Source organism: Rattus norvegicus, chromosome 17 (assembly GCF_021556685.1).
Source record: "Rattus norvegicus strain SHRSP/BbbUtx chromosome 17, alternate assembly SHRSP_T2T, whole genome shotgun sequence".
NCBI lineage: Eukaryota > Metazoa > Chordata > Mammalia > Rodentia > Muridae > Rattus > Rattus norvegicus.
In genome coordinates this window covers 362418-385626 of record NC_141550.1, presented here as the reverse complement: position 1 = coordinate 385626, position 23209 = coordinate 362418, and the positions used below count along the sequence as shown (strand labels likewise).

General features: G+C 39.8%; 1 protein-coding gene and 1 non-coding gene across 3 annotated transcripts in view; both read right to left on the bottom strand.

Annotated features, from left to right (window-relative positions):
• Cntnap3 (contactin associated protein family member 3) overlaps positions 1–23209 on the bottom strand; it is a 184336-nt gene that overhangs the window by 93508 nt on the left and 67619 nt on the right.
• LOC120098036 (U6 spliceosomal RNA) lies at positions 1337–1443 on the bottom strand. Its single transcript, XR_015642096.1, has one exon. It is a non-coding gene; the product is annotated as a U6 spliceosomal RNA (small nuclear RNA).

Below are 23209 nucleotides of genomic sequence, written 5' to 3'. Positions count from 1 at the left end.
TGGTTGATTTTTCCTTTGATGAATATGAAGTGTCCTTCCTTATCTTTTTTGATGACTTTTAGTTGGAAATTGATTTTATTTGATATTAGAATGGCTACTCCAGCTTGCTTCTTCTGATCATTTGCTTGGAAAGTTGTTTTCCAGCCTTTCACTCTGAGGTAGTGTCTGTCTTTGTCTCTGAGGTGTGTTTCTTGTAGGCAGCAGAATGCAGGGTCCTCGTTGCGCATCCAGTTTGTTAATCTATGTCTTTTTATTGGGGAGTTGAGGCCATTGATATTGAGAGATATTAAGGAATAATGATTATTGCTTCCAGTTATATTCATATTTGGATGTGAGGTTATGTTTGTGTGCTTTCATTCTCTTTGTTTTGTTGCCAAGACGATTAGTTTCTTGCTTCTTCTAGGGTATAGCTTGCCTCCTTATGTTGGGCTTTACCATTTATTATCCTTTGTAGTGCTGGATTTGTAGAAAGATATTGTGTAAATTTGGTTTTGTCATGGAATATCTTGGTTTCTCCATCAATGTTAATTGAGAGTTTTGCTGGATACAGTAACCTGGGCTGGCATTTGTGTTCTCTTAGGGTCTGTATGACATCCGTCCAGGATCTTCTGGCCTTCATAGTTTCTGGCGAGAAGTCTGGTGTGATTCTGATAGGTCTCCCTTTATATGTTACTTGACCTTTTTCCCTTACTGCTTTTAATATTCTTTCTTTATTTTGTGCGTTTGGTGTTTTGACAATTATGTGACGGGAGGTGTTTCTTTTCTGGTCCAATCTATTTGGAGTTCTGTAGGCTTCTTGTATGCCTATGGGTATCTCTTTTTTTAGGTTAGGGAAGTTTTCTTCTATGATTTTGTTGAAGATATTTACTGGTCCTTTGAGCTGGGAGTCTTCACTCTCTTCTATACCTATTATCCTTAGGTTTGATCTTCTCATTGAGTCCTGGATTTCCTGTATGTTTTGGACCAGTAGCTTTTTCCACTTTACATTATCTTTGACAGTTGAGTCAATGATTTCTATGGAATCTTCTGCTCCTGAGATTCTCTCTTCCATCTCTTGTATTCTGTTGGTGAAGCTTGTATCTACAGCTCCTTGTCTCTTCTTTTGGTTTTCTATATCCAGGGTTGTTTCCATGTGTTCTTTCTTGATTGCTTCTATTTCCATTTTTAATTCCTTCAACTGTTTGATTGTGTTTTCCTGGAATTCTTTCAGGGATTTTTGCGATTCCTCTCTGTAGGCTTTTACTTGTTTATTAATGTTTTCCTGTGCTTCCCTAAGTGTGTTCATGTCTTTCTTGAAGTCCTCCAGCATCATGATCAAATATGATTTTGAAACTAGAAAAATATGGAACGCTTCACGAATTTGCGTGTCATCCTTGCGCAGGGGCCATGCTAATCTTCTCTGTATCGTTCCAATTTTAGTATATGTGCTGCCGAAGCGAGCACCCATGTGTTCTTTCTTGATTGCTTCTATTTCCATTTTTAATTCCTTCAACTCTTTGATTGTGTTTTCCTGGAATTCTTTCAGGGATTTTTGTGTCTCCTCTCTATGGGCTTCTACTTGTTTATTTATGTTTTCCTGGAATTCTTTCAGGGATTTTTGTGTCTCCTCTCTATGGGCTTCTACTTGTTTATTTATATTTTCCTGGAATTCTTTCAGGGATTTTTGTGTCTCCTCTCTATGGGCTTCTGCTTGTTTATTTATGTTTTCCTGGAATTCTTTCAGGCATTTTTGTGATTCCTCTCTGTAGGCTTCTACTTTTTCTCTAAGGGAGTTCTTCACGTCTTTCTTGAAGTCCTCCAGCATCATGATCAAAAATGATTTTGAAACTAGATCTTGCTTTTCTGGTGTGTTTGGATATTCCATGTTTGTTTTGGTGGGAGAATTGGGCTCCGATGGTGCCATGTAGTCTTGGTTTCTGTTGCTTGGGTTCCTGCGCTTGCCTCTTGCCATCAGATTATCTCTAGTGTTACTTTGTTCTGCTATTTCTGACAGTGGCTAGACTGTCTTATAAGCCTGTGTGTCAGGAGTGCTGTAGACCTGTTTTCCTTTCTTTCAGTCAGTTATGGGGACAGAGTGTTCTGCTTTCGGGCGTGTAGTTTTTCCCCTCTACAGGTATTCAGCTGTTCCTGTGGGCCTGTGTCTTGAGTTCACCAGGCAGCTTTCTTGCAGCAGAAAATTTGGTCTTACCTGTGGTCCCGAGGCTCAAGTTCGCTCGTGGGGTGCTGCCCACGGGCTCTCTACAGCGGCAGCAACCAGGAAGACCTGTGCCGCCGTTTCCGGGAGCTTCAGTGCACCAGGGTTCCAGATGGTCTTTGGCTTTTTCCTCTGGCGTCCGAGATGTGTGTGCAGAGAGCAGTCTCTTCTGGTTTCCCAGGCTTGTCTGCCTCTCTGAAGGTTTAGCTCTCCCTCCCACGGGATTTGGGTGCAGAGAACTGTTTATCCGGTCTGTTTCCTTCAGGTTCAGGCGGTGTCTCAGGCAGGGGTCCTGCCGCTCCTGGGCCCTCCCCCACGGGAGCCCAGAGGCCTTATACAGTTTCCTCTTGGGCCAGGGATGTGGACAGGGGTGAGCAGTGTTGGTGGTCTCTTCCACTCTGCAGCCTCAGGAGTGCCCACCTGACCAGGCGGTGAAGTCTCTCTCTCTCACGGGGTCTGGGAGCAGAGAGCTGCTGCGGGCCGGGATCCCCATCCAATACCTGTCTCCTCAATTTATAAAACTCGTCTGGTAAAATCTAACTATAAAAGTTGGAATGAATATTAATAGGTATATTGATCATTCTGCCCTATCACCTGCCTGGCTGAAAGTGTTCAGGCTAAGTGTCTGCTGTGGTTCAGGCAGAGGTTGGTAATATCCTGTGCTGTGGTTTAAATATCAAATGTACTCAGTAGGCTCATGCGTTTGAACACTTGGTCTCCAGTTGTGCTGTTTGGGAAGGTTGCGGGATCTTTAGGAGGTGGAGTCCTGCTGGAAGAAGTGATCACTAGAGAAAGATGTTGAGGTTTGGTGTCCCCTACTTCTTGGCTGCAGATGAAATATTACCAAGTGTTTTCCTGCCCCTGCTCCTGCCCCTGCTCCTGCCCCTGCTCCTGCTCCTGCCCCTGCTCCTGCCCCTGCCCCTGCCCCTGCTCCTGCCCCTGCTCCTGCCCCTGCTCCTACCCCTGCTCCTGCTCCTGCTCCTGCTCCTGCCCCTGCTCCTGCTCCTGCTCCTGCTCCTGCCCCTGCTCCTGCCCCTGCTCCTGCTCCTGCTCCTGCCCCTGCTCCTGCTCCTGCCCCTGCTCCTGCTCCTGCTCCTGCTCCTGCTCCTGCCCCTGCTCCTGCTCCTGCTCCTGCTCCTGCTCCTGCCCCTGCTCCTGCCCCTGCTCCTGCTCCTGCCCCTGCCCCTGCTCCTGCTCCTGCCCCTGCTCCTGCTCCTGCCCCTGCTCCTGCTCCTGCCCCTGCTCCTGCTCCTGCTCCTGCTCCTGCTCCTGCCCCTGCCCCTGCCCCTGCTCCTGCTCCTGCTCCTGCTCCTGCCCCTGCTCCTGCTCCTGCTCCTGCTCCTGCCCCTGCTCCTGCTCCTGCTCCTGCTCCTGCCCCTGCTCCTGTCCCTGCTCCTGCCCCTGCTCCTGCTCCTGCCCCTGCTCCTGCCCCTGCTCCTGCCCCTGCTCCTGCTCCTGCTCCTGCCCCTGCTCCTGCTCCTGCCCCTGCTCCTGCTCCTGCTCCTGCTCCTGCCCCTGCTCCTGCTCCTGCTCCTGCTCCTGCTCCTGCCCCTGCTCCTGCCCCTGCTCCTGCTCCTGCCCCTGCCCCTGCTCCTGCTCCTGCCCCTGCTCCTGCTCCTGCCCCTGCTCCTGCTCCTGCCCCTGCTCCTGCTCCTGCTCCTGCCCCTGCTCCTGCTCCTGCCCCTGCCCCTGCTCCTGCCCCTGCTCCTGCTCCTGCCCCTGCTCCCATCTGTTGCCATGTCTCTCTCACCCCACCTACATCTCTCTAACTACCCATGATGGAATCATCCCCCGAAAATGCAAATCAGAAAACACCCTCCCTCCCTTGAACTATTTTTTTTTTCAAATATTTGGTGACTAACGCGTCTGGTTGCTGTTGTTGGTTCACTCATGGGGTAGCATCTGAATTCCACTACTTACATTTTCACCTGAGTCTAATACCTAGGACATCCAGCTAAGCCAGAAACAGCGACTGTCATGGGCATTTTGTCTCAAACATTAGAATTTAAACATTTAAATAAATATTGTCAGTGGCTGACAAGTTTCTAAAATTTTGATACACATAACATGTACCCCCCACACACGCACAAAAGGAAGCATAAGAAAGAGTTGTTCTATTGTCTTTATACACAAAACATTATTTTTCTCATATTTATTTTAAAATACAAACAGGAAAATATACTTCTGATTGTTGATTATGATATCACAGAGCAAAGGGATTTAGTTTCTCAGTTTTAATAGAACTAAAATAAATTGATTAGTATTTGTAATTGGCTTTGTCACCTTGACACAGTTTGGAATCACCAGGGAAGGGGCTCTCAGTGAAGAAATTATCTAGATCAGGTTCACCTGTGGGTATGTCTGTGAGAAATTTTCCTTGTTGGTTTAATTGAGGTGAGATACCCAACTTGAATGCAGGCAGCAGGTTTTCATGGGCTGGGTCCTGGACTGAATAAAAAGGAAAGAGTAAACTGAGTGTGGGCATTCATGCGTTAGTTCACTGGCCTCTGCCTTTTTGTGGAAATGATGGACTGAGTAAAAGTTTTGCTGCCTTGACTTCCCCACAGTGATGACTTGTAACCTGGAATTGAGCCAAATAAACCTGAAATAGACCCATTCTCCCTTCAGTTGCTTTCGGGAAAACAAAACTAAGAGAGTATTTGAGGAATGTAAGACATAAACTAATATGACTGGAGCATATTAACCATTGCTTAAAATTCAGAGATCTGAACACAAAATCAGACATCTACTATATATGTTTAAAATTCATTCATTGTGTGTATATACATGTGAGCATATATGCTCCTCTTTTTGAAGGACAAAAATGTCTCTAGATTTGATGTGGGTTTTGTGGCTGAAGACATCACAACTGAGTTTTATCCAGGTATGAATTCGAACATTTTCAGATGACATGACCATCATGCCTAGAGCTTGTTCCTAATGTATAAGTGGCAGTTACAGAAATTTTTGACTTGGGGTCCGCACACACTCTCTAAATGTTTCCAAATGACTTAGAAATTAATGAAGTTCTTGAGAAATTTCCAAACTCTCAATTTAATTTGTTTCTCAAGGTCACATTGATTGCATCTAACCTCTCAGGCAGGGTAGACTCTCTATTTCATAGAAAAAATAAATTCACCAATATTCTTACTGTTTTATGTTGAATAGGCAGGCATATCTTTAAGTACAAAAACTTGCTCTGTGAGTGGAATATTCATCAGAAGTTACGTTAAGAACCTTCTTACAGGTTGCTTATGCCGAAACATTTCTTGATGAGTTTTTCAACAGAGAGGCTAGGAAGGTGCTGTGGAAGAGCATGCTCAATGCTCATCTCAGTGTCCATCACTTCAACATTTTCCATCAAATCTTTACTGTAAATTAGTGACAGAAATTTCGATGCTTTCTAGTGCAAATATCAAGTCAGGTGCCACTCCTTTACTAAGGAATTTCAGTTGGTGCTCATGAGGAGGTTAGAATTTTTGTACAAAAGATTTCAGTTCTGCAACAACTTTAGTTTTATTAATAAGTTTCAAACCCTTTAATATTATAGTGAGTGAGGCTCTTGTTTCCATATACTGTTAGTGTTCCAGTATACTGTCATGGTTACATGGCAGGACAACGTCTGGGTAACGAAGAGTCTGTGGTCTGCAATGATAATTCTCTTTTCTTATATTGCCGGGTTAGGCAGATGTTGGTTATAGGTTTTAGTGTCTGCAGTTTTAGCTTCCTTAGGAGTAACATGAGGGTTATAAAAACCATTCTGCCCAATTTTTATCTCACTGAAAGGTGTTTCTGAAATTCTAAGGAGCTACACAAATAAAAGATTTAATTAAGTTTTTGCTCATAAGATGAATTAACAAGACTGTTTGATTAAGACACTTTGTAATATATGTGTTATTTGAAAAAAAGTATATTGATGATAACTATAGTACACCAGTAATGCAATTATTCTGATTATGCCCTAAGAATATGTCATGAAGCAATTAAATGGTGTTTTTACAGGTATTAAAAATAAATATATTTATCACCTTAGTAGGAATAATTATTTTTATGTAAAGGTTAATCAATAGAAAACTAATGAAACATATAAGACAACACTGTAGATAAAAAATCTAATGAAACATGAAATCAACACTGTAGACAAATTTAAATTAATGCAAAGAGATAACTACCTTTAAAATGCATATAAATAAAATGCATTGGATTTGGAAATTATAGAGATAGAAAGGAATGAATGAATAAATAAATGAATGAACAAGCACTAAAGCCATAACAGGGGCATGTTATCTAGATGTGAGCCATCATTTCTTATCCATTACCCACAGAGGAAGGTGGTTCACCCTCAACATCTATCTAAATTAACAAGCAAATCTACAAAAACTGACCTCAGCATGTGGTTTCTGGTATCTTTCTGAGAAGCTGTCCACATTATGTCAAACCCTATTCTCTCCTCTGTTTTCCAGGGATGAGCCTGGGATGAAAATGATGAGATAGTGTAGGGCGCAGCTTAGATATGGCCATAACTTTCAGCAGGATGGAGTTCTGACTGCTGTGGATTGTGTCTCCTCTCCAGAATCCATCTTGAAATGTAATTACAATTATAACAGTATTAGGGGTGTTATTATGGTCGGAATGGGTTAGCTAATGCAAGAGTGGGTTTCTGATAGTCAGAGTGAGTTTGGCCATGCTTTCTGTCTGCTTCACTTGTTCATCTGCCTATCCACACTGTCATGATGTACCACAATGGTCTTTGTCAGATATCAACATCATACTTGAGAACTTCTGTAATATTTAGAACTGTGTCAAATGCATTTTTATTGTTTGTCAGTTACCCAGTTACCTATAATACAATATTTTGTTGGACAAAACCAGATTGTCAAAAGTTCCCCCCCCCCTTTTGTTATTGGTGTCTCCAGTATCTTGTCATTCATTCATTAAAGCTCCAAAGTTAGAGACTTGGATCCAAGGCAAATCCCAATAGAACTCACTGGTTCTATTACTGTGAGCAAGGCATATGGCTATGTCATTTGAAATAATCTGTTGTCTCGGGGAGATGGCTTAAGAGTTAAGAGCACATGCTGCACAAGCACAAGGACCTGAGTTTAGATATCACACCCACATAAAAGTGGATGTAGCTTCAAGCCTGTACCACCAGCAAAGTTGAGGGTGGAGATGGGTATCATCCATCTCCTGGGTATCACCTAGGTTTGCCACAGGTCTACCTCCATGTTCAGTGAGAGATTGTCTGATGTCTGAAAGGTTATGGCAGAGAGTGGTAGAGCAGGATGCCTGACATCATCTTCTGGCCTTCACAGGACACAGGTAGATATATTGCCTGCAAACACACATATGTATATGCCACACACACCCATATATACACAAAAATTAAAAACAAATAACTAAATAATTAAAGTAACAAGTAAAGTAGAACTAGGCATTTAGTCTTCCCTATATACCCATGACAAATACATATACAACTCAGTTTAATTACATTTTCATTCTTTAAGCAGCCCTGTTAAGGCAGAGTTTTATCTAAAAGGCAGATAATTTATCTAACTGGTCAATAGACTTAGATGTCAGACATGATTGTCATCAGTATAACTCTTTGTGCATTTTGACTGTCCAAGAAGTCACAACGAAGCCACATTGGGTCTTTCAATGTGGTCTGACACTGAGAAGGCATTACTTCAGAGTCTGCAATTCTCCTTGTGGTCTGTGGGTGGTAAATGTCTGTTGTGCTAAAATTTATGGCAACATTACCAAAACTCACACCCCTTATGTTAACCCCTTGTTTTAAATTTCATAGAGCTTATTAGTACTTAACAGATAGTGGAAGCCTGGTAAATACTTTGTTCAATTATTAGTGCCAGTCTTTAAACTACTACATTTAGCTCACAGTCCTCATTTGAGCCAGCATCTAGCTTTCTTTAGCTGGGTGAGTCACAGCCACTCACTACAACTTCATCTATAAATTCACTTCAATCTAGTCTATCAGTAATTTCCCACTTGCCATTGTCAAATTTACTTAGCTGGAATAATTTATTTTTTATCCCTGATGATCTCAAGTTGCTGTCTACATTAAGAATTTAACTAGGGATGTCTATATTCAAGCAGTGTTTTGGATATTTTTGTTATTCTGATTGCAAAATGTAGTTGCGTGTTTACTCCTCAGTAATTGGCCATCAGCTTTAATTTATCCATATACTTTTGCATACAAACTTCTGTGTGTAGATGATCCATGCGATTTTTTTCCTCTGGACATTAGATATGTACATTAAAATAATTAGGATTAGTATGCTATTATGCAAGGCAGTTTATGACCCAGAGAGTCTAGAATAGAGATAACAACTGTTACAGTAATTTTAAAAATGCTTGCTCAATATTTTTCATTCTCATTGAACCATTAAAACAATCTAAGAGAACAAGCATTTTATTCTCCCACATTTTTATAATTGTCATTCATAGGATGTTCTAAGAAAAGGGTCACCATCTCTATGGAAAGTATCGACTGCAAAAGTTTGCTTCTTAAGTAAGCAGTATTGGTGAGCAATTCTGTCAACATTGGCAATAAGAAGATGAAGTAAATCAGACTAAATCTGAGCATCATCTGTGATTACAATATAGATTGTAAATCATCTGGACACGTAAGTCTCCACCAGCTTCAATCATGTTAGTGTAAGATAGAGCACTAGCAAATTTTGTGTCTTATGATTTTGTGAGATAGCAGCACTAGCATGGGAACCTTAGTGTCTTGGAACCAAAACAGAGTGTTTTAGCCAGAAGCTCTGTCATGTCATATAAACAGCAAGACTTTTCCAGAAGAATGGAACCCAAAAACACAAAAAGTTACCAACAGGCCCATGACAGAAGCATTAGTTCTGAGTAAGCCCATCACTAGTGGCTGTTCTATCCTCCTACAGAAAAAGGAGTCATTTATCAATTTAGGAATTCTGAATACAAATGAGGAAATGCTGAGAGGACATGAAGGGTTTGAAAGACTCCTTCAGTTTCTTTTTAACTGAAGCAAACATGTTGCCTATACTTTCTGAAGAATCTGAGCCAGGCAGATTCTTTTAGGAATAGTTAGTGAAGGGTTGGAGACATATCTCAGTCAGGAAAGTGCTTGTTGCACAAGCATGAGGGCTTGAGTTCCAGCCTTAAATGAACATGAAGGAGGGCATGTGACTGTCACCCTGATCCCCAAACCAAATAAAGATCCAACAAAGAAAGAGAACTACAGACCATTTTCTCTTATGAACTTAAATACAAAAATACTCAATAAAATACTTGAAATCCAAAACACACATCCAAAAGATCATCCACTGTGATGAAGTAGGCTTCATTCCAAAGATGCCAGAATGTTTCAACAAATGAAAATCAATAGATGCAACACATCATATAAACAAAATGAAAGGGAAAAACATGCACATCTCATAAGATATAGAAAATGCCTTTGGCAAAATCCAATACTCTTTGTGATAAAAGTACTGGAAAGATATAGGTATACAAAAGACACATCTAAACATAATAAAGACAATTTACAGAAAGTCCATGGACAACATCAAGTTAAATGGAGAGAAACTCAAAGCAATTCCACAAAAACCAGGAAGAAGACAAGGAAGGTTTTCCACTCTCTCCATAACTGTTTAATATAGTACTTGAAATCTTAGCTAGAGCAATAAGAAAACAGAAGGAGATCAATGGAGATACAAATTAGAAAAGAAAAAGTCAAAGTATCTTTATTTGAAGATGATAAGATAGAATATATAAGTGATCCTAAATCTTCTACCATAGCTGATAAACACATTCAACAAAGTTGTATACAAAATTAACTCACAAAAGTTATTAGCTCCCCTATATACAAATGACAAATGTACTAAGAGATAAATCAAGGAAACAACATCTTTCACAACAGCCTCAAATAATATAAAACACATTGGGATAACTTTAACTGAGCAAGTAAAAGACTTGCATGGAGAAACAGAATGGGAGGATCAGTTGGGGTGGGGAGGAGGAGTTAGAAGTGAGGAAGGAAATGTGGGTAGAAATGGCTGGAATTGAAGGACATTTGGGGAGTGATATGGAAACCTATTGCAGTGAAAACTTCCTAAAATACATGAAGGTGATTCTAATGAAGTCTCCAAATTATGAGGGAAACAGAGTCTCAGTTGACCTTCTTATCATCAAATGAAGTGTCCAGTAGAAGAACAGGTTTGTATTCAATTAAGGGATCTCATGGAAATACCAACAGTTACTCTTTACAAGATGAAAGTGAGGTCTCATTGTTGAGGACAACCTACATAACATAATGAACATGAAGGGGTCACACTGATGCCTGCATGAGCCTTCACCCCTGTAGTCTAGTGTTCTTGGCATGGGAAAGCATGTGACCAGAAAGGAAATGTAAGCACCAGGCCAGCCACAAAAACTCTGATCTATAACCTGTTCTATCTGCAAAATATGTTAGGGCAATGGTGGCACAAAGCTTATGGAAGTAACCAACCAATATCTGATTTGACTTAAGACTCACTCCAAGAGATGGAATCTATAGCCAACACTGCTTGGGTGACCAAGAACCAGAGACTAGATACCTCAGAGACCTAGGGTAAAACCAAATATTACTGTTACAATAAAAACTAACAAGATGATAGACTCCTAATGATATTCTTCTATACTCGTAGGTCAGTGCCTTATTAATTCATCATCAGAGAATCTTCCTCCTGCAGCAAATGGGAATAAATACAGCGACTCAGAGGTAGACATGATTCAGACAGAGAGAGGGGGGCATACTTTGGAACACACATCTCTAAATTGGATGTCTCCATCAAATTCACCAAAATCCATCCTTTCAGTGCTCAGGGAACACTGCAGAAGAAAAAGGGCAAAGAGAGAGTATAAAAGCCAGAGAGCATGGAGGACACCAGGAGAATAACTCCCTCCACCCTCCAAATCAACTGAGCAAAGTTCGTATGAATTCACAGGGACTAAAATGGCAAGCACAGTGTCTACATGGGTCTGTACCAGGTACTCTGTGTATGTATTATAGCTTTTTATTAAATACTTTTAAAATTAATATTTATTTATTTACATCCCAAACGCTGTCCCCCATCCTGGTACCTGCCTCACAGAATTCCAACTCCTCCCCTCTCTGATGGAAACCCCACAGGAAAATCAACAGAGTCAACTAACCTGGACCCACGGAAGCTCTCATAGACTGTGCCACCAACCAAAAAACATACACAGACTGGAATGAGGCCCATACATAGAAGACGTGCAGCTCAGTCTACGTGTGGGTCCCCCAACAACTTTAGTGGAGGTTCTCTCTAAAGTTGTATAATAGCTTTTAGTTTAGTCTTTTCTTTTTCTTTTTATTGGGAATCCTGAGAGTATGAATGAGTGGGTCTTATTCTTGTGACTTCTCTTTGGGCTTTTGTCCTTTTGTTGATTTGCCTTGTTCAACTTTAATGTGGAGTTTGTTGTTGTTGTTGTTGTTGTTGTTGTTGTTGCTGTTGTTGTTGTTATTGTTGTTTAAGCTTAAATTTATTTCATTTTTTAAAGAAGCAGGGAATGCTGTCATATATTTGTATTCTTAGAGCTGGGGAGACTAGAGAGATTACTAGTCAGTGAGCCTAGGCTACTTGGCAACTTTTAGACTAAGAGTTCCTGTCTTATAAAACAAGATGAACACCTCCTGGGAAACATAAGTTGAACACAGCATTTAGAATATAAACAAATAAATATTAGTTTAAAAATTGTTTAATAAAAAAACTATAACACATACACAAAGTGCCTGGTACAGATCCATGTAGACAGTGTGCTTGCCATTTTAGTCTCTGTGAATTCATACGATCTTTGCTCAGTTGATTTGGAGGTTGGAGGGAGTTGTTCTGGTGTCCTCCAAGCTCTCTGGCTTTTACACTCTCTCTTTGCCCTTTCTCTTCTAGCCTCCACATGCACATAATGATTATGCGCTACTCCTTGTCTGTGCATATGCACGCATGCATGCATGCACACACAGACACAGATCTATCAATCACACAGCGACCGAAATCTTAAGCCACATTTTAACTGATAAACTTGGATTTTGATGGTAGTTGGATTTTATTTATGAAGAACTGACTAGGATGGAATTGTTTTCATTGGTCCATCAAAAATGTTTCAAATATTTGAATTATGTTTGATTAGATTCCAAATTATCTGGGGATGCTGTATGTCCTTGGGAAGCTGAAAACTTTAGTAAGTTAAATTTTCTTCTTTATAAGCATTGAAGTGTCAGCAGCTATGAATAAATCATTTACATACTGAATTAGTGTGAAGCCTCAAGGTGAGGAAAATTACTTTGTATTCTCTTATAAATATCTAGAGAATATAAGAGATGAATCTTTAAATCCCTTGGAATCCTTGCCACTAAACTAAAAGCTGTCACTGGTAAAGGCAAAAAGAACCCTTGATATTTCATTTAAAGTTAAAGAAAGAAAACAGGGCATACTGTAAAGCTAGTTTCTGCAAAGCTGACTACTACAGCTGCCACAGAATACTAAGCACATTTATTTCTGTAAGTTCTTGCATCTGTCTATAAGCAGCTCTTCCTTTCTCATTAAATTTTCCTTTCTTTTTATATGTAATATGAAAACATGAAATGCTGTATGTCCCTTCTTTATCATACTTTATTCCACCAAGCCCCTTTGTAAATTACAGATTCTTTTTACTTAAGCTACAGAAAAAAAATATTGGCTTGCAAGGAGCCACAGACTTTCTTTCTTGTAAGTTATAACAATAGGGCTGATATTTTTACTAGCATTGTTTATTTGATCCCCCATGAGTGACTCTGCATCTTAAATATTTTGTTATCTTCCTCTTCTTTTTTGTTCATTTATTGTTTTATTAACTTTTGAGAAGATGCTTTCAAGTGCAAAACCCAGGGCTGACATGAGTGATCACTGGGCAAAATGGCTTTCTGGCCAGAATGTTAGATCATGAGAACTTTACTATATCAAAGTGAGAGCATGTACACCCTGAAACCATCCTCTTCCCATTTTATTTCCAGAAGGCTCATATTTACCAACTCAAGTGCCTTGCTTCATGGGTAAAGGCAAGGTTGGTCAAGAATTATGTAGAGCAGGCAAATGCAAGGTTATTAAGAAGTACAACTGTAAAACCCAAAGGTCTGAAAGAAATCAAAACATAACAGCTACTGGGTTGACCAAAAAAGAAAATAGTGGGACAGGAAACACTGTGACAAGGAAAGAAACAGTCTCCTGAGTTTCCCCTTTCCAACTCAGAGGATCCCCATTAGGTGTTTTTGTCATTTGCCAATGATTTCCTGAGAAGAAAAAAACAATCCTAGAGGAGGTAGTAATAAAGTTTCAGCCACACCACACTTTGCATCTTCTGACATTCTTTTTTCCCCCAAAAAATATTAGTTCTGTAGCATAGTGGCATATTGACTTTCTGTGAAAACAATTCTCTTCTTTTTTGTTGCCTCCAAATAAAGTACGTGCCCTTCATGTGTAGCTCTTGATTTTTATTGTTGTTACATGTTACCAGTTGGGGTGCTGATATTAAGACTTGAGAGACTGTCCTTTTCATAGAATTTTTCCACTAAAAATTTCTGGTAAAAATTTTGTACTAAAATTGTTAGCATTTAGTCTCTGCCCCACAGTTACCTGGCAACAGTTAGGTGTGCCTGACTCACTATAAAAGGGGCTGCTTGCCCCTGCCTCACTTTCTTGCTCTTGTTCTCTTCTCTTGTTCCTGATCCCTTACCCTCTTTCCTCCTCCTCCTCCTCTCTCCATGTGCTCATGACTCGCCTCCTCTCTCTCTCTCTCTCTCTCTCTCTCTCTCTCTCTCTCTCTCTCTGCCTTTCTCTCAACTCCCCTCTACATGCTCTGAATAAACTCTACTCTATATTATACTGTTGTACCTCAAGAGGAAGGGATGCCTCAGCATGGGCCCATAGAGGCACCCCCTTCCCCCACACCTTACTGCGCCTCCCTCAAACATATCCATGGCTTCTCTCTATCTTTTTCTAAAATACAACAAACATTTTTTGAAGATATATTTTGTGTGTGGGGGGGATTTAAGGAGATAAGTGAGGGGGAAAGAGGGTAAGGGATAGGGAACTGCTTAACAAATACATCCAGAGATTTATCTACCAGATCCTGTGAAATTGACATGCAAGGTTTACTGGTGATAGTAGAGGGCTGCTGGAGTGATATTGCTCTACAGAGGACCCAAGGTAACAAGGCCCACCATAACTGTGGGTGGCACCATTCCATGGGCTGAGTTGAGGTGGAGGCAAGGTCTTCAGCTGAACAAAAAGGAGAAAATAAATGGAACAGAACCATTTCCATCTCTGTCTGCTTTCTGACTATAGTTTTAATATGATTGCTGTCTCAAGCTCTTGTACCATAATTTTCCCACCATGATGGGCTGCACTCTCAAAGTGCTAGCCAAAATACACACTTCTTTCTCTAAGTTTCTCTTGTCATATATTTTATTAAGTCAGTGAGAAAAATAGCTAAAACAAAATTCCCAGCAGTAGAGTAGAAAGCGCTACAAAACAGCAGGGAACCAAAACTATATTCTAGTCTTCCCTTAGGCTGAAATAAATTTAAAACATGCTTCAGTGAATAACATATAAAACAACAGGATCTTTAGCGTACCTGGTAGCATTGCTAGAAGCAGCTAGATCTCAGTATTTGTACCAGATGCCCCTCTTGGCTTTTCCATGCACAGAAAATAACTCAACATTATAGCAGGTACTGAGGGAATGCTTTCCTGAAAAGCACTGGCTCCTCACAAGGTAACTGTGATGGTTTATATATGCTCAGCCCAGGGAGTGGGACTATTAGAAAGTATGGCCCTGTTGGAGTAGGTGTGTCACTGTGGGTATGGGCTTTAAGACCCTCATGATAGCTGCCTGGCAGCCAATATTCTGCTAACAGCCTTCAGATAAAGATACAGAACTCTCAGCCCCTCTTGTATTATGCCTGCTTGGTTGCTGCCATGTTCCTGCCTTGATGATAATGGACTGAACCTCTGAACCTGTCAGCTATCCGTATCCAGGTTAAATGTTGTCCTTATAAGAGCTGCCTTAATCATGGTGTCTGTTCACAGCAGTAAAACCCTGAGTCAGTAACTAAAAGCAAATTAAAGGCCAGGCATTTTAAACTTTCATTTCCAAATGTGCTTTCCTTGAGTAAGATCTTTGTTTAATTCTGTACTCAAGAGCCATTGTGTAAATACTGGTGAAAACATGTTTTTCTTCTTCGAGACTTTAGGTATAAGAGTACCTAACTATGGTAATTTGTTGTCAGCTTTTAGAACGTTCTATTCCAAATGACAGAAGACTCACCTGAAAGTCCTCAGTCATTGTCCTACACCTTTTAGTGTTGGATCTTAAGAAGAGCTAGACCTCACGGATAGATTATTCCACAATGAGATCAGTCACAAGTAGGGTCTATCCTTTAATAGGAGCTAAGTAGTACCCTTGAAAGATCAGAGCTAATCCAGGACGATCTTTAAGCGTTGGAGCTGTGATCACACTCAGCCAGACAACATACTGATCAAGATTGCTTTCACCTCCATTTCTCCCCTGGTTAAACCTAACACTTGAGGATGTAGACATGGTATGGTAGTGAAGGGCACTGGCTGCTGTTCCAGTAGATTTAGGCTTGTTTCCCAGAACTCACATGACAGCTTGAAACTCTTCATAACTCAGGGACCTGACACTCTCTTCTGGTTTCCCTGGGCACCAGACACATACATGGTACAGAGACATACATACCAGGAAAGCGCTCATCTACATAAAATAAAAATGTTAAGATAAAGAGTTTCTCTATATATTTAAAAACAAACAACCCGAGTCACCCAAATCTCATATTCATACCCCAAAGTTGAAATGATTAATTCCCATCTTCCTCAAATGGGCATTTGAATAAAATCTTGTCTTTTCTGTTCTCCATAACTTTTGTTTGTTTTCTTTGGAACGAGTACCAGACTTGATATGTTAGAATTCCCAGCGATTGGACTCTGTCTTGGACTCACATTACATTATCAGGGAAGGCTAATATCTGGTTTCCTGAGACCACCATGTTCTCTGGTGAGCAAAGTCATCATGTGGCCCCTTTTATACTATTTTATTAACTGAGCACATCACCCAAGGGGAAAGATTCCACTCAACAGTCATTGCCTTTCCCACCTTCTGCCACCATGTATGACTGTCTATTGAAAAAAATAAAGAACCCTGTGTTATTTTGTGAACCTCTCATCCAAGTTACTAGGATAATTATCCAACAAAGTCTCTTGATCTACATATAATCTCTTACTAAATTCAGAAAGGCTGATTTTGATCCTTAGCTTTGTTCTTATGTGTTTCATTTGGAGAAGACTATAGAAATTGTTCAGGACTGGCACTCCCAGAATCAGAAGAGTCTCATGAGGTTGGTATTTTACTTCCAGGTACTGGAACTCAGAAAGTGGCATTCCCAAAATTTGGCAAATTTTGACATGCTGAACAAATTCATCTAAAGAAAATTAAAAGGATGTAAAGCAGCCTCAGAACACGAATCCATTACCTTTGTCTTGCTTCTTCCACTGACAACCTCAAGTACATGGAAAAGTGGCTTCCTTATGTGTCTAAAGTCTACATAGACAAAACAAGAAATAATTTCTTTAGTCTTTCCTTCATCTTTTACTAACTAAACTCATGATATAGGAAAGGAGGTGGAATCCTGTTCACACATCAGGACAGACATTCATCATATAGAGCTGTGCTTTCTTTCATTTATATTCATTTTACTTGAGAGAATCATTTATCATCGTCTCTTTTGTGGCTCAAGGGACTTTGTCCTCAACAGTTTCCTGCTTCTCCAAGCTCAATACATTTTCATAAACTTATTCTACCTTTACAAATTATATGCCCCATTCTCCTCTATTCCCATGAAAAATAGATGTGGAATTTTCTGAATTGTATTGGGTTGCCTCTATATGTTTCACACATTTGTATAGCTTATGCCGTGGTTTGTCAGTTGTCCAATGATCCTTAGGAGAGTAAAGAGCATACACGGTTTTCTACAATAGAGCATCATTTAGATAAGAGGCAACTACTTTCCTATTTGTAGACTCAGGATTGAAACAAACAGGGATAAAGATATGTAGAGGGAACAGAAAGAAAAAAGAAATAGGGAGGGGACGGGAAAGAGAGAGGGAGAGAGACTGACTTAATTTATCTGCTTTGGCAGTTTATTCCCTGAATAACATTCACCCTAGTGATATAAATAAACCCCGTGTTTTGGGTCCATCTTATCTAACAATCTCTATGCATACAGCAATTTGTGTACTTCAAAAGAAACTTTCTCTATACAAAATGGATATGCCCATTCCAAACATGGCAGAGTTAAAATGTCCTTCTAAGAGGTTTGCTGGCAACATCTGAGATTTTCTTAATACAGTCAACACTAAAAAATATAGAAAGGGCTGGAGAAATGACTTTGAGGGTAAAGTGCTTGCCAAGAAAGCACAAAGGCTAAGTTTGGATCCTTAGCACTCATGTTAAACCCAGGTATTGCAGCATGCATCTATAACCCCAACATTGAGGAGTTGAAGATGGGAGGAATCTGGAATTTTCTGGTCAGTCTGTCTAGTCAGTTGCTGATCTCCAGGTTCAGTAGGAAACCCTGTTTTAAAAAGTAAGGTGGAAAACCATTTGCAGAAGGCACTTAACATTGACTTCTGGCCTCCACATGTACACATACATGAATAAGTGCATCAGCATACAATGTGCACATGCAAGAACACACACACACACACACACACACACACACACACACAAATAAAAAGTAAAGTGAGTCCTTAGAGCCCACATTACATATTTTATTCAATTATAGCTCAAAATCTGTAGTGAGAGGTTTACAATTTCCTGGGAAATCCAACACTTCTACCCCCAAACAAATGAAGGGATATCTAGTCAACAAATTAGGCTTCTTACCTAAAAATGGTAGCCATAGATTTTGGATTATTCTCTTTTTTCTTGTGTGCTTTGTATGCAGTGCTGGGGATCAAATCCAGGGCATTACGAATGTTAGGGAAGCAGTCCATCACTGACTTGCATTCTCTCTCTCTCTCTCTAATGTTTTTTCACATGTATGCACTCTCCCCCACATAACAGCAGCAACACAGCAATTTCATCCTTTAAAAGAACTCAGTAAAGAATTCCCTTCCTCTGCACCTGGAGAAAATCCTATTAAGTGAATTAAGCTAATCATGTATAAATGTATATACATTTAAATATTTATATGTATATACATTTATATGTATATACATTTATATGTGAATATATACATATATACATGCATATATGTATGCATATACATGTATAATAACTATATACAATGAAAAATTAATATCCTACAAAAGAATGTCTACTTTTATCACCAAATTGTTGATAGAAAAAAGAAACCAATACTTACAAAAACATACAAACCTTCAAGTACAGAAGTAGTTGATTTTATTACTACACAAAACAAGTGTCATATATATATATATATGTACATATATGTGTGTGTATGTGTGTAGTCAATGAACATTCAGCTCTACTTAAATGTTATTACATGTTGGATTTATTATGTAGGTAGATGATATTAGATGGATGTCAGTTATTATATTGTGCCTACTCTAAAGTCCTCCTTGGCACATTTCTTTGTTAGGATGGTTCTGATGCTATGCTCTTCTAAATTTTCTATGTGAACTCCTGGCTGCCCCAAACAATTAATTAGTACTTGGTTTCATCTTCCCATGTTCCTGCCGCATAGCAATTTCCTTCAAGTTGCTGTATTACATCTGCAGGCAATGTCTTTGAAACTCAGCATATTCTAAGAAAGGCTCCTCAGGGTTCAGAAGTGTACCCCTCAGAATTACCAGTAAGTACCTAAAATTGACTTATATAAACTGTAAGGACTTCTAAGAGATACTCTCTCAGACTATCTGAGAATAGACACGGAACAACTTGGTGAGCTGCCTGAAAGTTGTTCAGTGAGCTCTGGGTTTCTAGCACCCCCCACCCACAAGGGGTGGTCTTTTGGTGATTCAGCTGTTTCCAAGTCATTCCTCCTCCTGTCAGTAACCCTTGGTTTATCAAGAAGGACTTTGGTAATGCATTTGCCTTAGTCTGTCATCAATGTCTGTCTATAGTGAGTTGACTTTTGTTATTGCCTCACTGGGAACAGAGTCACACAGCACTCAGCAAGGCTGGACCAGGTAAATTCCCCCCTGTGGTCCTCACAGGCTCACTTACTTATTTTGCAATGATTATGTGAAAACCAAGTTAAAGATTTTACCTCTGCAAAGTGGCATGGTTATCTAAAATGAAGTGACTGATAGCCAAAATAATAGTCATACAATTTTTTTTGTTTCCTAAAAATTTAAAGTTCTAAATGTTTACTTAATTCTCTACATTATTTAGGATGTATCTAATCAATTATTATAGTATTACGTGTTTGAGTATGCACTCATTTATTCAGACTTGAAAAGGGCTCAACTCTGAAAGACATAAACGTATGCTTATGACATTTTAGGGGAAATCAAATGGACCATGAAATTAAAGTTAAGCATCAAGACTTCACATTTTGATGACACAGAAGAAAGATAAGTAATTATAGGGGAAAAATAAGCTGTCTTGGACTAAGAAAAGAAAGAAAAAAGCCAAAGTCAAATGGTCAATAAAATATAGTTAATGGAAATAAAAGCAATATGAAGTTCTATATGATTTTGTTATAGTATTATATGCATCTATTCCATCCAGTCCAAATATGACTCTGCAATAAGGAAGAGAGTTTCCTGTATATTTAACTTTTGACTTACAATCAACATGTTACTAGAGATAGACTATTGATAAGTCAGCTTACATTTTTCTAATGTCATTCCTAGGAGGCACACACACAGGCACACGCACACACACTCACCCACATACACAGAGCTCTTTTAAGAGTTAAACTGCATGATTTTGGGCTTGAGATTATCAATTTTACTTACGATATGTGCTTAAAGTATGGGAATAAGGAGTTGATGTGGTGATCAGCAGATAAAGATGTTTGCCATCAAGTCTGATGACCCAAGTTCAATCTGTAAGTCCCACATAAATGCTGAAAGAAAAACTCAATACCCAACAGATGTCCTTTGATCTCTACATGTATGTCATGGCATTTGAACCCTAACCATGCTTGAACCCTAACCTACATATACAAAATAAGCAAATAAAAATATATGTGCATATGAAAATATACTAGTATTTTTGTTAACCATTAAAATTCCTATGATCTGATATCATATTTGAGAAGAAGGAAAAATAGTTTAAAAAGAACAACACTTAGAGCAAGTAATCCATTGCTCGGCAACAGTTTTAGCCATAATCTATGTGAAATCACTTTAAATTAGCTGAAATAAGCAACTGCAGAGCATCCAGTAGCAACCTAATCAGGAAGATACATTTACCAACTAAATCTTAAATAAATAATAATTCTTTCCTAAGCCAATTTTTATGAATGTTGTTCATTTTGATATTAAGAAACAACCTAATAAGAGAAAAATCAAAATTAATTTATTCAAGCTTTTCTTCTCAAATCAGAGCTTTTACACATGCCCTTATTGTGGTTTAAGCCTTCCCTCTAAAAGTTCATATATGAGAAATTTAGTCCTCTAAGCAGCGGGTGATGGTAGGATGTCTGTAGGTCATGGAAGGGAGGGACCACAAGACCTCAGTTTCTATGACTTCCTATTCCAGATGTGGCCTCTCCCTCTCACCCTTATCCTCTACAATGGGATGCAGTTAAGAAGGCCCCCTCCAGAAGTGGACTGGGACAGAGTCATGCCCTTGAACTTCCAAACCTGGGCTACTGTTACTGTTTTTTTTTTTTGTTGTTTTTTTTTTTGTTTTTTGTTTTTTGTTTTTTTTTTTTTATTAACTTGAGTATTTCTTATATACATTTCGAGTGTTATTCCCTTTCCCGGTCTCCGGGCAAACATCCCCCTCCCCCCTCCCCTTCCTTATGGGTGTTCCCCTCCCAACCCTCCCCCCATTGCCGCCCTCCCCCCCATAGTCTAGTTCACTGGGGGTTCAGTCTTAGCAGGACCCAGGGCTTCCCCTTCCACTGGTGCTCTTACTAGGATATTCATTGCTACCTATGGGGTCAGAGTCCAGGGTCAGTCCATGTATAGACTTTAGGTAGTGGCTTAGTCACTGGAAGCTCTGGTTGCTTGACATTGTTGTACATATGGGGTCTCGAGCCCCTACGAGCTCTTCCAGTTCTTTCTCTGATTCCTTCAACGGGGGTCCTATTCTCAGTTCAGTGGTTTGCTGCTGGCATTCGCCTCTGTATTTGCTGTATTCTGGCTGTGTCTCTCAGGAGATATCTACATCTGGCTCCTGTCGGTCTGCACTTCTTTGCTTCATCCATCTTGTCTAATTGGGTGGCTGTATATGTATGGACCACATGTGGGGCAGGCGTTGAATGGGTGTTCCTTCAGTCTCTGTTTTAATCTTTGCCTCTCCCTTCCCTGCCAAGGGTATTCTTTTTCCTCATTTAAAGAAGGAGTGAAGCATTCACATTTTGATCATCCGTCTTGAGTTTCGTTTGTTCTAGGGATCTAGGGTAATTCAAGCATTTGGGCTAATAGCCACTTATCAATGAGTGCATACCATGTATGTCTTTCTGTGATTGGGTTAGCTCACTCAGGATGATATTTTCCAGTTCCAACCATTTGCCTACGAATTTCATAGACTCGTTGTTTTTGATAGCTGAGTAATATTCCATTGTATAGATGTACCACATTTTCTGTATCCATTCCTCTGTTGAAGGGCATCTGGGTTCTTTCCAGTTTCTGGCTATTATAAATAAGGCTGCGATGAACATAGTGGAGCACGTGTCTCTTTTATATGTTGAGGCATCTTTTGGGTATATGCCCAAGAGAGGTATAGCTGGATCCTCAGGCAGTTCAATGTCCAATTTTCTGAGGAACCTCCAGACTGATTTCCAGAATGGTTTTACCAGTCTGCAATCCCACCAACAATGGAGGAGTGTTCCTCTTTCTCCACATCCTCGCCAGCATCTGCTGTCACCTGAGTTTTTGATCTTAGCCATTCTCACTGGTGTGAGGTGAAATCTCAGGGTTGTTTTGATTTGCATTTCCCTTATGACTAAAGATGTTGAACATTTCTTTAGGTGTTTCTCAGCCATTCGGCATTCCTCAGCTGTGAATTCTTTGTTTAGCTCTGAACCCCATTTTTTAATAGGGTTATTTGTTTCCCTGCGGTCTAACTTCTTGAGTTCTTTGTCTATTTTGGATATGAGGCCTCTATCTGTTGTAGGATTGGTAAAGATCTTTTCCCAATCTGTTGGTTGCCGTTTTGTCCTAACCACAGTGTTCTTTGCCTTACAGAAGCTTTGCCGTTTTATGAGATCCCATTTGTCGATTCTTGATCTTAGAGCGTAAGCCATTGGTGTTTTGTTCAGGAAATTTTTTTCAGTGCCCATGTGTTCCAGATGCTTCCCTAGTTTTTCTTCTATTAGTTTGAGTGTGTCTGATTTGATGTGGAGGTCCTTGATCCACTTGGACTTAAGCTTTGTACAGGGTGATAAGCATGGATCGATCTGCATTCTTCTACATGTTGACCTCCAGTTGAACCAGCACCATTTGCTGAAAATGCTATCTTTTTTCCATTTCATGGTTTTGGCTCCTTTGTCAAAAATCAAGTGACCATAGGTGTGTGGGTTCATTTCTGGGTCTTCAATTCTATTCCATTGGTCTATCTGTCTGTCTCTGTACCAATACCATGCAGTTTTTATCACTATTGCTCTGTAATACTGCTTGAGTTCAGGGATAGTGATTCCCCCTGAAGTCCTTTTATTGTTGAGGATAGCTTTAGCTATCCTGGGTTTTTTGTTATTCCAGATGAATTTGCAAATTGTTCTGTCTAACTCTTTGAAGAATTGGATTGGTATTTTGATGGGGATTGC